This window comes from Doryrhamphus excisus, linkage group LG6, assembly GCF_037039965.1.
Source record: "Doryrhamphus excisus strain RoL-2023G ecotype Guam linkage group LG6, RoL_Dexc_Guam_v1.1, whole genome shotgun sequence".
NCBI classification, from domain to species: Eukaryota; Metazoa; Chordata; class Actinopteri; order Syngnathiformes; family Syngnathidae; genus Doryrhamphus; species Doryrhamphus excisus.
Genome location: NC_136362.1, coordinates 9,371,478 through 9,386,343, shown reverse-complemented (window position 1 = coordinate 9,386,343; position 14,866 = coordinate 9,371,478). Strand labels below are relative to the sequence as shown.

Below are 14,866 nucleotides of genomic sequence, written 5' to 3'. Positions count from 1 at the left end.
AAAAGAAAAAGAAAAGACAAACCTTGTTTGTTTATTGGAGCACATTCAACTGTTAACTGTTAACCATTCTTTTTAACTCAAGAACGGGGTTGGGTATTGTGTATTGTTTGGCTGTAGATTTGGCGACACCTAGTGGACGCAATGATCCATTGTATATTCATTGACTGCTGTTCAACACGAACCATCGGCGAAAACGCTGTATTACTCGTAATAACGAGTAATCTACTACCTTGGAGACTATATGTCTGTAAGTAACGTTTAACATCATTTAAATAATTTTAAGGCAAGAAAATGTAATTTTACGACTGTTGTATTGTTTGTATAAGTTTGCTAAGTGTGATGCTAGTTGTGGCTAACTTGAAGATCGTAGCTATTATGCTAGCTGTACTCATACTGATGATTATTCTTTGTATATCGATGTATATAATATATTTATTTTTCTGTGTTTATCTTTCTGTACAGTTTTACAATATTAGAAGAAGAATTACTCCAGTAAAGGACAAGAAAAGACAAACTTTGTTTAATTGGAGCACATTCAACTGTTGATGCTAGTTGTGGCTAACTTGATGATCGTAGCTATTATGCTAGCTGTACTCATACTGATGATTATTCTTTGTATATCGATGTATATAATATATATATTGGTGCTGTGTTTATGTTTCTGTACAGTTTTGCAGTTTTAGAAGAATAATTATTCCAGTAAAGGACAAGAAAAGACAAACTTTGTTTGTTTTATTGGAGCACATTCAACTGTTGATGCTAGTTGTGGCTAGCTTGAAGATCGTAGCTATTATGCTAGCTGTACTCATACTGATGATTATTCTTTGTTTATTGATGTATATAATATATATTTTGGTGCTGTGTTTATGTTTCTGTACAGTTCTACAGTATAAGAAGAAGTATTACTCCAGTAAAGGACAAGAAAAGACAAACCTTGTTTGTTTATTGGAGCACATTCAACTGTTAACTAGCTGCCAAGCTTTTCATCAAAGAAGGCAGTACAGGTATGCTTGATTCCAATGTTTCCAGGAGGATAGCGAAGATGGCTTCACAGAGAGCATCCACTATCTGGAACTGATGTATTTATTTTTTCAAATGTTCTCCATTGAATTTATAGATGATTGGAACACGCAGGATGGTCCAAAAGAGTGAGCTTAAGTCCTTTTAAGTCCTTAACCACACAGATGGGGGGCCTTCAGTCTTGACAGATGCCCCCTCTGCAACATCTCCACATGGCAGCTCCCTCGCAGTGACAATGTGAATACCTGACAGAAAATGATATTTTGATGAGGAGTGTGTATTCTCATAAATTTGATGATTCATGGCTTGGGTGGAGGCGACGTGTCTAAAGAGGATGAAAAGTAATTTGGAGGCAAAACAGAGCTGTGACTTTTCTGACCCACTGCTTCCACACACACACACACACACACACACACACACAGAGCCACCAAACTGATAAAACATATTCACCTGGAACCAAACAAGATTTCTTATCGATGTACGACTCATATAGGCGTGTTTATCAGTCTCCCCCAAAGCATCAACACCGCAATGCACCATTCTAGGTGAGATATGCTGTCATGGCGCTGTCAATAATTACTGCATGCATAATTGATCACAGCATAATGGCAGCACCGGAGAAAGAAAGAAATGTTGGCAACGTGGAACTGGGAACGAGACTGGAGTTGCGAGTCGCACTTTCATCGTCCTGCTTGATTGCATCACATGGCGCTCAGGTTGGTGTGTGTGTGTGTGTGTGTGTGCATGAACTCCAGTACATAAAGATTCCTCATTCTGTTTGAACCTTACACTGAATCCCTCTGGTAATTCTGCACCATATTAATGTGTCTCCTAGTGTGTGTGTGTGTGTGTGTCGCCTGCATCCATTTATTTTTGCATTTCTGTGATACGTCTGCGCTTTACAGGTGGCTCCATAACAGGAAAGTAAGAATTTCAGTGAACTGCGGGGGTAATATTTTTAATGTAACTTTCTGGTATAAGGTGAAATGTCTGTTATATCAGAGGCAACCAAGTACAGTAATCCCTCGTCATTTTGCGCTTCCAATTTCACGGCTTCACTCGCTGATTCCAGGCTGAATACGGCCTAATTTTGGTTTAAAAAATTGCATATTTTACTTGTTTTATAGCCCAAATTAAGCGTTTTTAGGCATAACAATAGCTAAATGAACTAAAATGCCAATATAAAGCATTCAGAAGATGCATTCAAAGATCCCACAGTCCTTCTAATTACCTACGAAGCTCCCCACAATCCGACCCCCTTCGCTCCTCAGACTCCAACCTCCTGACACTCCCCTTTAAGACCAAGCCCCGAACCTGGGGAGACAGCCTTCTCCATCCCTGCCCCCATTCTCTGGAATTCTTTGCCCCATTCACTCCGTGTTTGCCCTGACCTTCCCACTTTCAAAAAAACCAACTCAAAACCCACCTGTTTAAATCCTTAAGAATAAGAATTTCCCAGCATGCTTTGCTGTAGTTAAAATGCTCACTTTATGAAGATGTTATTAATAGTAATAGTTCAAGTACGGTTGTTTTTAGTCGTGTTTTTCCTCATGTTAAACATTTCAGCTCGGATATGTGCAGATTCTGGAAGATCTAGAAAGTCCAATGTCTAACTTTTTATACCCGACTACCGTGCCCTGCTTTTAGCTTTGTTTTTAGCTCTGAATGAATGTATGTATGGCTGCACGACGGTCAGGTGGTTAGCGCGTAGACCTCGCAGCTAGGAGACCCGGGTTCAATTCCACCCTCGGCCATCTCTCTGTGGAGTTTGCATGTTCTCCCCGTGCATGCGTGGGTTTTCTCCGGTTTCCTCCCACATTCCAAAAACATGCTAGGTTAATTAGCAACTCTTGCTGGAGCCTATCCCAGCTGTCTTCAGTCAAGAGGCGGGGTACACCACACAGGGCACATATAGACAAACAACCATGCACACTCACATTCATACCTATGGACAATTCGGAGTCGACAATTAACCTAGCATGTTTTTGGAATATGGGACTTGAACTCGGGTCTCATTGCTGTGAGGCCTTGCCGCTAACCACTCGACCACCGTGCAGCCTTTCTACTACATGATAAATAACTTAATTTGAATGGTTGGTGGAAGACTTGAGTCTCAATTATGATGACCTTTGGACTTGACTTGACAAGAGCAAAGACTTGCAACCAACGTTCGCTCTAATGTGCGCACGTGCGCAATTGGAGTCGCCAATTAACCTTGCATGTTTTTGGAATGTGGGAGGAAACCGGAGAAAACCCACGCATGGTTGAGGGTGGGATTGAACTCAAGTCTCGTAGCTGTGAGGTCTACGCGCTAACCACTAGATCACCGTGCAGCAAGTAAACAATCGCATACTGAAAATACCATAACATTAGCCAGTATGCAACATTTCAGACTGAGTTACAAAACATTTAGCTTGGCTGCTCAAGTTTTGCTCCCTTCTTGTAAAATCCCAAGATATTCCAAACTTTCTTTTTTTTTTTTTTTTTTTTTTGTTCCTGATGTGTTGAAAATCTTTCACGCCTGCTACTTTGACATCCATTTAGTCATGGCAGCTATGGAGCATACCCGACAATCCTTTCTCCGCCAGCGCAGCTCTGGCGTTGTTTAAAAGTCACTCTTGTCAACGATTGCTTCTCTCGCGGTGCATGTCTCTGCAATCGATTCATCTAAAGATTTATCGAGGATTCTTATCAATACGGGCGATGCTAGCGGCACAGCCGAATCGTTCGCTCGTCAACCCGGATATCCGGATGCATCATATCGTTGCTGGTTGAGCTACGATATGACCTCTGTTAATTCCACTAAAACCAGTCAAGGGACGACATCCTGCTAACAATCTTATTAACCCGTCTATATTTGTAATATTTCAATAAAGTGCCTGTTCCGTGTGTTCCCAAACGCATCACCGTGACAATAATAATATTGTTAAGTACGTGACCTCTAATGTAATATTGCTGTAGCGTTCATCACCTCCCCCGTCCGTCTCGGAGGTTTTTATCCTCACCTCCGTTTAGTCCTGGATCCCCGCGCTCTGTCTCTCGCTCAAGCGTTTAGCGCTTCAGAGTTTACCGGCTCATTAGAAGCGGAAAATTAAAATCTTCATTAACAATCTTAATTACACTTCGATCTCCCCATAGCAAGCCGACAGGGAATCCATAGTGTAACAGGGGGGGGGGAACCTGCAGCAGGAGTTGGTTTCGGCTAGGAGGGGGGATTACAGGCCTAATTAGTGAACGGGAACTTGAGGGTAAAATAGACTAAAGGTATTTACACCTCAGAAGCAGGACAAATGGTTGGATGAGGTGGGTAATTAAAGCGCCCCTCCCGCTTGATAGAGGAGACAGTGTTGGGAGCATGCAGTTTTCGTTTCTGCCACGCTCGCAAAATAGGGTTGGAAGTCGACTATAGGATGGGGGGGGCTGAAAAAGGGGGCATGATTTGTCACAAGCCTCCACTGAAATTGTCTTCTTGTCTTGCTTTGTGGTGACATGGTGTTACCTGAGGCGACATAATCCCCTATCATGCTTCCATAAGCATGGAACATTTGCTTAATACCAACCTTTACATGCGCTGCTGCTTGGCATGTGGCCTGACGCACCGTCTCCCCCACGCTTACATCACAGGAGTGGTTCAAAACCGCTGGTTCAGATTTTTCCAGTCCCCCCTCCCCTCCTTGAATTGAAACACGATTGACAAGCTAATAATATGCATTTGTTACCGGAGGTTATGTTTTGTGTGTGTTCAAAATAACTTCAAAAGTGGTTGAGTGGTTAGCGCGCAGGACTCACAGCAAGGAGACTTGAGTTCAATTCCACCCTTGGCCGTCTCTGTGTGGAGTTTGCATCTTTTCTCCCACATTCCAAAACTCAGTCTGTTTTGTAACTCAGTCTGAAATGTTGCATACTGGCTAATGTTATGGTATTTTCAGTATGCGATTGCTTACTTGCTGCACGGTGATCTAGTGGTTAGCACGCAAACCTCACAGCTAGGAGACTTGAGTTCCATCCCACCCTTAACCATGCGTGGGTGAGAAAACATGCTAAAAACATGCTAGGTTTATTGGCGACTCCAATTATGCACGTGCACACATTAGAGCGAACGTTGGTCTTCATAATAGTCATAAAAGTCATCATAATTGACTCAAGACCAAATTGTGTGACTCTAGTCCAGACCTCTTCCACCAACCATTCAAATTTAATTATTTATCATGTAGTAGAAAAGCTGCACGGTGGTCGAGTGGTTAGCGGCAAGGCCTCACAGCAATGAGACCCGAGTTCAAGTCCCATATTCCAAAAACAACTCAGAATGAAAATGCAGCGTAGACCTGATGTGGCCCGCGACCCTGAGTTTGACTCTTATGAACTACATTCATTTCATTCATTCATTTTCTACCGCTTTTTCCTCACGAGGGTCGCGGGGGGTGCCGGAGCCTATCCCAGCTGTCTTCGGGCGAGAGGCGGGGTACACCCTGGACTGGTGGCCAGCCAATCACAGGGCACATATAGACAAACAACCATTCACACTCACATTCATACCTATGGATAATTTGGAGTCGCCAATTAACCTAGCATATTTTTGGAATATGGGACTTGAACTCGGGTCTCATTGTTGTGAGGCCTTGCCGCTAACCACTCGACCACCGTGCAGCTTTTCTACTAAATGATAAATGATTGAATTTGAATGGTTGGTGGAAGAGGTGTGGACTAGAGTCACACCACTTGGACTTGAATCTCAATTATGATGACTTTTGGACTTGACTTGACAAGAGCAAAGATTTGCAACCAACGTTCGCTCTAATGTGCGCACGTGCGCAATTGGAGTCGCCAATTAACTTAGCATGTTTTTGGAATGTGGGAGGAAACTGGAGAAAACCCACGCATGGTTGAGGGTGGGATTGAACTCAAGTCTCCTAGCTGTGAGGTTTGCGCGCTAACCACCAGATCACCGTGCAGCAAGTAAACAGACAGGGCACATATAGACAAACAACCATTCACACTCACATTCATACCTATGGACAATTTGGAGTCGCTAATTAACCTAGCATGTTTTTGGAATGTGGGAGGAAACCGGAGTACCCGGAGAAAACCCACGCATGCACGGGGAAAACATGCAAACTCCACACAGAGATGGCCGAGAGTGGAATTGAACCCCGGTCTCCTAGCTGCGAGTTCTGCGCGCTAACCACTAGACCGCCGTGCCGCCCTTATGAACTACAGTTTGTAAAATAACCACAAACAAAAGATGCAAGTATCCCCTGTAAAGAATATTGCTTGTTTGGTTGTCCACCTGCTGCTTTCATCAAAGAAAAAAAAAGTGAAGATACATATGGCCCAGAGGTGAGGGCAGGCGATAATGTTTGGACTTCTTATTTATCTGTTCGGCGTGGCTGCCGGGGAGCCAAGCTGGCCCCCATCGCTTCGAGCTTGGAGCAGAGTGATCATATCTGTAGTAATGTTGTTGTTGCGGCTGAAGACTCAGGAGGGAATTCTCTGATGTTTTTATATATGTGTGTTTGTGTTTAGCGCTGTCAGTCGACACGGCTAATTCAGAGAGACCAAAAAAAAAAAAAAAAAGACAACGTACATAACAACTTACAAATTCCCAAACCCGCAGAGAGAAATGTGTTCATTAAGCCTGTCGTGTCAGATAGTTTAATTGCTCGCTGAAGAGAACGGAGTAATAAGGTGGAGCAGATATCACGCCTTTGGGTAAATGATCACAGCATCTGTCTCATTTGTCATATTCAGTATCATACAATAATTGCAATTTTTTCGACCCTTTCGGGCTGCCGGGCTTATTGCTTCGGTGTTATAGCATATGGAGAAAATCATATTCTGTGTTTGTTGAATTGCGTTTCACTCTGTTCATTTACATCTTGCCAATAGAAAATCTGTGGCCTGCACCTCAAACAGGCAGAGACCCAGAGGACACGCTCACACGAGGCTGGTTCCATCACCTCGTATGTCGGCAGGATAATCCCCCCCCCCCCCTCGCCCCACACTGGGCTTTAGCAATTCATGATACGATCCAGTGCATTACTGCGACCTTCAGTGGTTTGTTTCAAGTCATTCTTTTATTTTACATGGTGGTAGTTATCGATAATAACTAACAAGAATTTTAACAACTTTGATTATTCAAAGGTGCACTGGTTATTTGTTTATGCAAGTTATCAAAAATAGGTGGATGGATCACTTTGACGACACAAAAAGGCCAGGTTGAGTAGTTAATTTGTTCCAGACTCCACCACGATAAGCAAATTTTCATTTTTAACATTATTAGAGCCCTCTACAGATTAACTAACACCCCTATCGTCACCTTTAGACTTATATTTTTTTTCTTCTTCTTTATTTCGAACATGAAAAACATCCAATGCACCACAAACCAACCAAAATCAATACAAATACAAATATTATCTATATATAAACGTACACGTGTTCGAACCACGATGAACAAATTTTCATTTTTAACATTATTAGAGCCCTCTACAGATGAACTAACACCCCTATAGTCAACTTTAGACTTGTATTTTTTTCTTCTTCTTTATTTCGGACATGAAAAACATTCAAAGCGCCACAAACCAACCAAAATCAATACAACTAAAAATACCCATGTATATATAAACGTACACATGTTCGAACCACGCTAAGCGAATTTTCATTTTTAACATTATTAGAGCCCTCCACAGATGAACTAACACCACTATAGTCACTTTTAGACTCATATTTTTTTTCTTCTTCTTTATTTCGAACATGAAAAACAACCAAAGCACCACAAACCAACCAAAATCAATACAACTAAAAATATCTATTTATATATAAACGTACACATGTTTGAACCACAAAAAGCGAATTTTCATGTTTAACATTATTAGAGCCCTCTACAGATGAACTAACACCCCTATAGTCACCTTTAGACTCATATTTTTTTCTTCTTCTTCTTTATTTCGAACATGAAAAACATCCAAAGCGCCACAAACCAACCAAAATCAATACAACTAAAAATATCTATTCATATATAAACGTACACACACGTTTGAACCACAATAAGCGAATTTTCATTTTTAACATTATTAGAGCCCTCTACAGATGAACTAACAACCCTATAGTCACCTTTAGACTCATATTTTTTTCTTCTTCTTCTTTATTTCGAACATGAAAAACATCCAAAGCGCCACAAACCAACCAAAATCAATACAACTAAAAATATCTATTTATATATAAACGTACACATGTTTGAACCACAAAAAGCGAATTTTCATGTTTAACATTATTAGAGCCCTCTACAGATGAACTAACACCCCTATAGTCACCTTTAGACTCATATTTTTTTCTTCTTCTTTATTTCGAACATGAAAAACATATCTGACGCAAATACTATATTTCTACTATATTTCGCAGATGATATGATTCCTATGGCCATTTCTAGACCAGGACCTCCAACACTGATGTCAATAGTCAGCACCTCCCAATCAGGCACAATTCTTCTACGCTGGAAAACAAACTGTTCCCACAGTGAGGTGAGTCTCTACCCCCCAAAATGATTGACTTCCATTATCTCAGTCTCAGTCCCAAGCGATGGTAGAGTAGAACATTGCAAGATAGACAGGCGGAGTGTCAACAGTATTGAAAGCACTGCACTCGGTTGACTATAAGGGTAAAAGCTTCCAATTAACCAATCAATTAACATTCCAATACCCAGTATAGTCATGACCTCATGGTAATGGCTGAAAGAATGACATTGTGATTGCAGGACTAAGTCTTAGAGGTCATAACTGTGTTGCGGTAAGGGATCATAGTCCGGGTTGGATCAGGGTTGTGACATCATACCATACCATCAACTAAGATCTGACCATACTTTACATACAACAGTATAGTGTAAACTCTTTATATTATATAATCAATTAGGACAGTACCCATAAGACGGAGAACTAGACGGGGGGAAAAAAGGGGGCACCGAGTCCATTCAATATTTAAAAAGATTTTTGTAAGGTTTGACTGCATATTATTTCTTTCATCCATGTGGGGAAAACTGTGTCATTCAGAGATCTGGGACGATCAGTAATGAAGCGACTGGGTTCTGCTCTGGTTCCTTTCAATCACTGATACTAAATCATGTTCAAAGATTCGGCGTCATGTACAGAATCCAGAAAGCAAACACAACGTTGGGTGCAGCTGTGGAATCGAATAAGATACAGCGTATAAACAACATCATAATGTATATATTTACAAAGATAAATGTAGGATCTGGTGGCACGGTGGTCTAGTGGTTAGCGCGCAGACCTCACAGTTAGGAGACCAGGGTTCAATTCCACCCTCGGCCATCTCTGTGTGTAGTTTGCATGTTCTCCCCGTGCATGCGTGGTACTTTTACAATCAGTAACATTACAAGTTACATTTGTTCACTTCCTGCTTTTCTTAATTTCTCCGGGTACTCCGGTTTCCTCCCACATTCCAAAAACATGCTAGGTTAATTAGACTCCAAATTATCCATCACAATCAGTAACTGTTACATTTGTTCACTTCCTGCTTTCCTAGTATAGTTTAGGGTTTTTATTTTATTTTATTTTATTTTAACCATACAATGACATTACATACAATGTAATACAATGACCATACAATGACCCTCCATCTGGTACTTTTACAATCAGTAACTGTTTAACATTTGTTCACTTCCTGCTTTTCTTCATTTCTCCGGGCACTCCGGTTTCCTCCCACATTCCAAAAACATGCTAGGTTAATTAGCGACTCCAAATTGTCCATAGGCATGAATGTGAGTGTGAATGGTTGTTTGTCTATATGTGCCCTGTGATTGGCTGGCCACCAGTCCAGGGTGTACCCCGCCTCTCGCTCGAAGACAGCTGGGATAGGCTCCAGCACCTCCCGCGACCCTCGTGAGGAAAAAGCGGTAGAAAATGAATGAATGAATGAAATGTAGGATCTCATATTGTACTTCATGTTGTAGTCATGTGTTGAGTACTTTGGTGTATATCTGCTGCCATCTGCTGGTATTTATCCGCAACCGCTTCCCTGCTAATAAACAGTCAGCATCTGTCTCAGTGGCACAGTGGGGGCATCCTTCACAGATGATCTGTTCATTACACAGATAATGAGCTCCGGTAGGCACAGTCACGACTAGCATCATTTCAAATTCTCCAATGTCCCTATCTGCATGTGTACCAGGGGGTACAATGTAAACTGTTAGATTGTCGTCCCCAGACACACAAAAGCGCATATAGCATTTTGATGTTTGGTAAAAATGCGTACTTTATTTTATTATTTGTTTGTTTTTCTTTTTTGATATGTTCCTCAGCTCAGGTAACGATCTGTCGCCATCCACAAAGTCTCAAACCATTTGGGTAATAATATTCTTTCATCTTTTCAGGTTTGTGTTTGTGTTCGGATGCCTTTGAAAATACGTGGGGTTGCTTCAGTTGTTATTAAATATGTAGGTTATTCTGAAACTATGACAAGGAAAACTTCAACATTAAGCAACTCTCACATTTCTATGCCATAAAATTTGTGACCGTTAATTGTAATGGTAATGGTTTTATTTGATTTGAACATGCATCAGATTACAATTGAATGCATCACATAATCAGTTCACAGTTCCACATGTCCAAAAGGAGTAGGAAGAAGCAAAGCTTATTAAATCCTACCCCTCCATCTGGTATTTTTACAATCAGTAACTGTTACATTTGTTCACTTCCTGCTTTCCTAATATAGTTCAAGGTTTTATATTTTTTTTATGTTTTTTAATTTTTCATTATTTTTTATTTCGTTTTTATTTTTTGTATTTTATTTATTATATATATTTAATAATATTTATTTATATTTAATAATTTAATAAGCTAATTTTATTAAATCCTACTCCTCCATCTGGTTCTTTTACAATCAGTAACTGTTACATTTGTTCACTTCCTGCTTTCCTAGTATAGTTTAAGTATTTTATTTTATTTTATTTTATTTTAACCATACATTACATATAATGACCATACAATGACCCTCCATCTGGTACTTTTACAATCAGTAACTGTTACATTTGATCACTTCCTGCTTTCTTAATATAGTTTAAGTTTGTTTTTTTGTCACGTACCGAAGTACGAGGTGATATGACCATATGACCAATGACATAATGGGTACCATAGTAACCATCAATATAGTGATATATATAGCACATCGTGACTGGTTCAAGACTCTTCATCCTTGTATTTAGCAAACATCAACTGCTTGTATTGTTTCTTGAATTGTTGTTATATCATATATGTGCCCTGTGATTGGCTGGCCACCAGTCCAGGCCTGGATAGGCTCCAGCACTCCCACGACCCTCGTGAGGATAAGCGGTAGAAACTGACTGATGAACCCTGACTTGTTTTCTAGCACCACCGTTAGGCCAAATATTTCAATTTATCTTGAGAAATTTCCATCCAAATCTTGGCGAAGCGCCACCATCATCAAACTTCTTTCACCCACCCATATAGGTTCTAATATTTTACGGGTACACATTCATGACTCTCCTATAATGAACCAAACTGATTGATGTTGGTAATTTTTTTCCCTCTCAGTCGTAGCTATTAAATTAGCATAGGTCATGAAATATGAAGCATAACATAAACAGTCAACATCCCGGTGTTGCATTTAACACAAACGATGACAGAACATTATATTTCACTTTCATCAAGCAAATCCTCGTCTACTTCCAAAAAGACCACACTCTATTCTCTCATCCAGAGGAAAAAAAAAAGCTGGAAGTCTACTGTATGATGTAGAGCACCTTCTGCTTGACAGAACAAGCTTGTAAAAACCATTACTGCACTCAGCATCGCTCCATCTTTCTAATTCGGAGCCAGTTTGCTCATTGCAGGGCGTCTCTCTTTTTAGACCATGCCAAAATACATCAATGTACCTCAATAGCAGCTTGGAGTACTGCTGGTCCTAAGTTGTCAAAGTAGTTGTTGATCTCCTCAGACAGTACTGAACAGAAGCCAGCCAGGGATGGCAGTGTGTAGCTGCTGGGGGCCGTTTGCCATCTTGGCTGGAAGACTCTCATCTGCTATCTGCAGAAATGAAAAGACAGGTCGGCCGTCTGTTGTGTATTTGGTCAGCTTTTCTTCAGCGGGACTGAATGCTTTTTCAACCAGATTGATGAGATTACAGTCAATATCGCGGTACAATTACCACTCGCTCGCTCTATCGCATTTTTTTCAAAAGTTAATCCTATATTGCTGAAATTCATCTAACCCGGTCGGGTCTAGAACCAATTAACCGCAAAAGAAGAACTTGGGAAGTTCTTAATAAAGCTATTTCATTGTTTATTGTTTATGGTCAGGGTAATCAATGTCACAACCAAAGCGCTCTTTCGTCGAGTTGGAACACTGTAACCCAGATAGAAAGAAAAGTTTTATTATTATTGTTGTTTATTTTTATTTAAAATAAAAAATATTTGTATTATTATTTTTATATTTACATTATTATTTTTATATTTATATTATTATTTTTATATTTATATTATTATTATTTTTTATATTATCATTATTATTTTTATATTTATATTATTTATATAATAGTAATAATAATAATTATTATTATTATTATTATTAGTAGTAGTAGTAGTAGTATTAATATTAGTATTAGTATTAGTATTAAATATAAATTATTTTATATTTATATTATTATTTTTATATTTATATTATTATTATTTCTATATTATTTATATTATTAATGTTTTTATTTTTATATTATCATTATCATTATTTTTATATTATTATTTTTATATTTAGATTATTTATATAATTATAATAATTAATAATAATTATTAGTATTATTATTGATGTTAGTGTTAGTGTTAGTGTTAGTGTTAGTGTTAGTGTTAGTGTTAGTGTTAGTGTTAGTGTTAGTGTTAGTGTTAGTGAATGAAATTACTCGTGCGTGCGACCTCACGTAGGTTCGATGTCACTACGTCACGTAATGGTGTGTCACCAAGTCATGTGACTGTGCTCCCCCAATCAGTGTTGTATATAATCCGGAAGAGATTTACGCGCCGGTAAGGATGAGGGACACGCTTGGAAAGAGTTGCCGCCGGTATGTCAAAGTTGATGTCGTCGTCATTATTTCACAATAAAAGTCTAAACTTAATGCATGCGTTGTCGGAGTGTAGAGGGCGCCCATCTGCGCGACGACGTATTGGAAGGAGCATTACTTTGATAAGAACTACGGAACTGGTGAGTGTTTGTTTGTATTTCTTTGCTAACTGCATTAGCAGCGTTCTACTAGTGAGTTTTTGATATCAGCCTGTTCGCTCAGTATTCCATGAATTTGTAAAGGAACATATTGTGGTCTGAGGCATTTTAAAGCCCATTTTTTGCAATAGTTGGTACCATTTTACGTATGCACTTTAAGTTTTTATTGCTGCTAATTTTGTCTGCCATACACTGTTATTTATTACTTATTAGTCATTCATTCATTTTCTACTGCTTATCCTCACGAGGGGGTGCTGGAGCCTATCCCAGCTGTTTTCAGGCATGAGGTGGGGTACACCCTGGACTGGTGGCCAGCCAGTCACAGGGCACATATAGACAAACAACCATTCACACTCACATTCATACCTATGGACAATTTGGAGTCGCTAATTAACCTAGCATGTTTTTGGAATGTGGGAGGAAACTGGAGTACCCGGAGAAAACCCACGCATGCACGGGGAGAACATGCAAACTCCACACAGAGATGGTCGAGGGTGGAATTGAACTCGGGTATAAGTGCTAAAATATATTGTACAATATGGAAGTTATGCTTATGCTATGACTTGTATTATATAGTGATTGAAATGTTTTGTGTTTGCACATTGATTAATTTATACTGGTCTTATTTTATGTAGGCCAGGTTTAGATGGCGAGCTCGGAACTCTGCACTAAGGCAACCCGCCTAAGAGCTTCAAGCCCGGATTCCTACATGAGGAGCTGGCATCCACGTGTTCTGGTCGGGCCGGTAGGAGGCTTTGCAGCCGTTCCCTTTTCTTCCGTTCCTCTCGTTCCTCAATGCTCATTGGCCCTTCCATATAAACTCAAGTCCCGTCCTTCAACCTTGGGCCATTGAACTGTTGTCGTATGCCCTGGGACTCTTAGTCCCCGTCCTTATATTGTATATTTAATGAAAGCACTGTATTGTATGTTGATTTATTTGGAATTGTTATTGGGAATTAATGTGCGTGTGAATGACCAATCCTATCTTAATATGTTTGTATTGTTCTATGTTTGTTGCACATTTATAATATAAGGTACCGCCACAGCTTCATTTTTTGTTTGCCTCTTTACTCTGACTCCCAGAGCCGAAATTGTACATTTTCTGATTCTTGCAATTATCCTTGTTTAGTACCTAAAGCTACTTTAATTAGGCAACGTACATTTGACAACACACTTGAGTCAGCAGGGACTAATAACAAGCTAAATTTATACTAAAACCATAGTTGAAATTGAAAATCTGAAATGCAGAAATAATTCCTATAAAAAAAACATGCTTGTGAAGCAAGTGAAGCCTTCCAACTCAAAATGGGAGCTGAAACATTTGCTTGCCATCGACAAAATTGAAACTTTGCAGGATAACTAATAAAAAAAATATATAAAATTGATGACATCCACATTATTAAAACAATTGCAGATGCCGGATTATATATGACAGCAAAAATACTGCAGAAGAAGAATATGGAAAAGATCAGACATGCATAAACGGCTATCAAATACGGTACTTACCCATGCACTAATAAGTCCAATATTGTCTTTCATGGCCTCAACACATAATTTGCTGACCCAACCAGATGTAAAGAAATGATGTCCGCCATTCTTTTGTAGTTAGT

At 39.6% G+C, this 14,866-nt stretch overlaps 2 long non-coding RNA genes across 2 annotated transcripts; both read left to right on the top strand.

Moving 5' to 3' along the window:
- Positions 1–880: 880 nt before the first annotated feature.
- LOC144898559 (uncharacterized) lies at positions 881–6,990 on the top strand. The gene is made up of 3 exons (XR_013627450.1): positions 881–1,004; positions 1,622–1,736; positions 6,907–6,990. It is a non-coding gene; the product is annotated as an uncharacterized LOC144898559 (long non-coding RNA).
- Positions 6,991–13,064: 6,074 nt separating this feature from the next.
- On the top strand, positions 13,065–14,094 carry LOC144898612 (uncharacterized). Its single transcript, XR_013627510.1, has 3 exons — positions 13,065–13,098; positions 13,175–13,238; positions 13,892–14,094. It is a non-coding gene; the product is annotated as an uncharacterized LOC144898612 (long non-coding RNA).
- Positions 14,095–14,866: the final 772 nt, after the last annotated feature.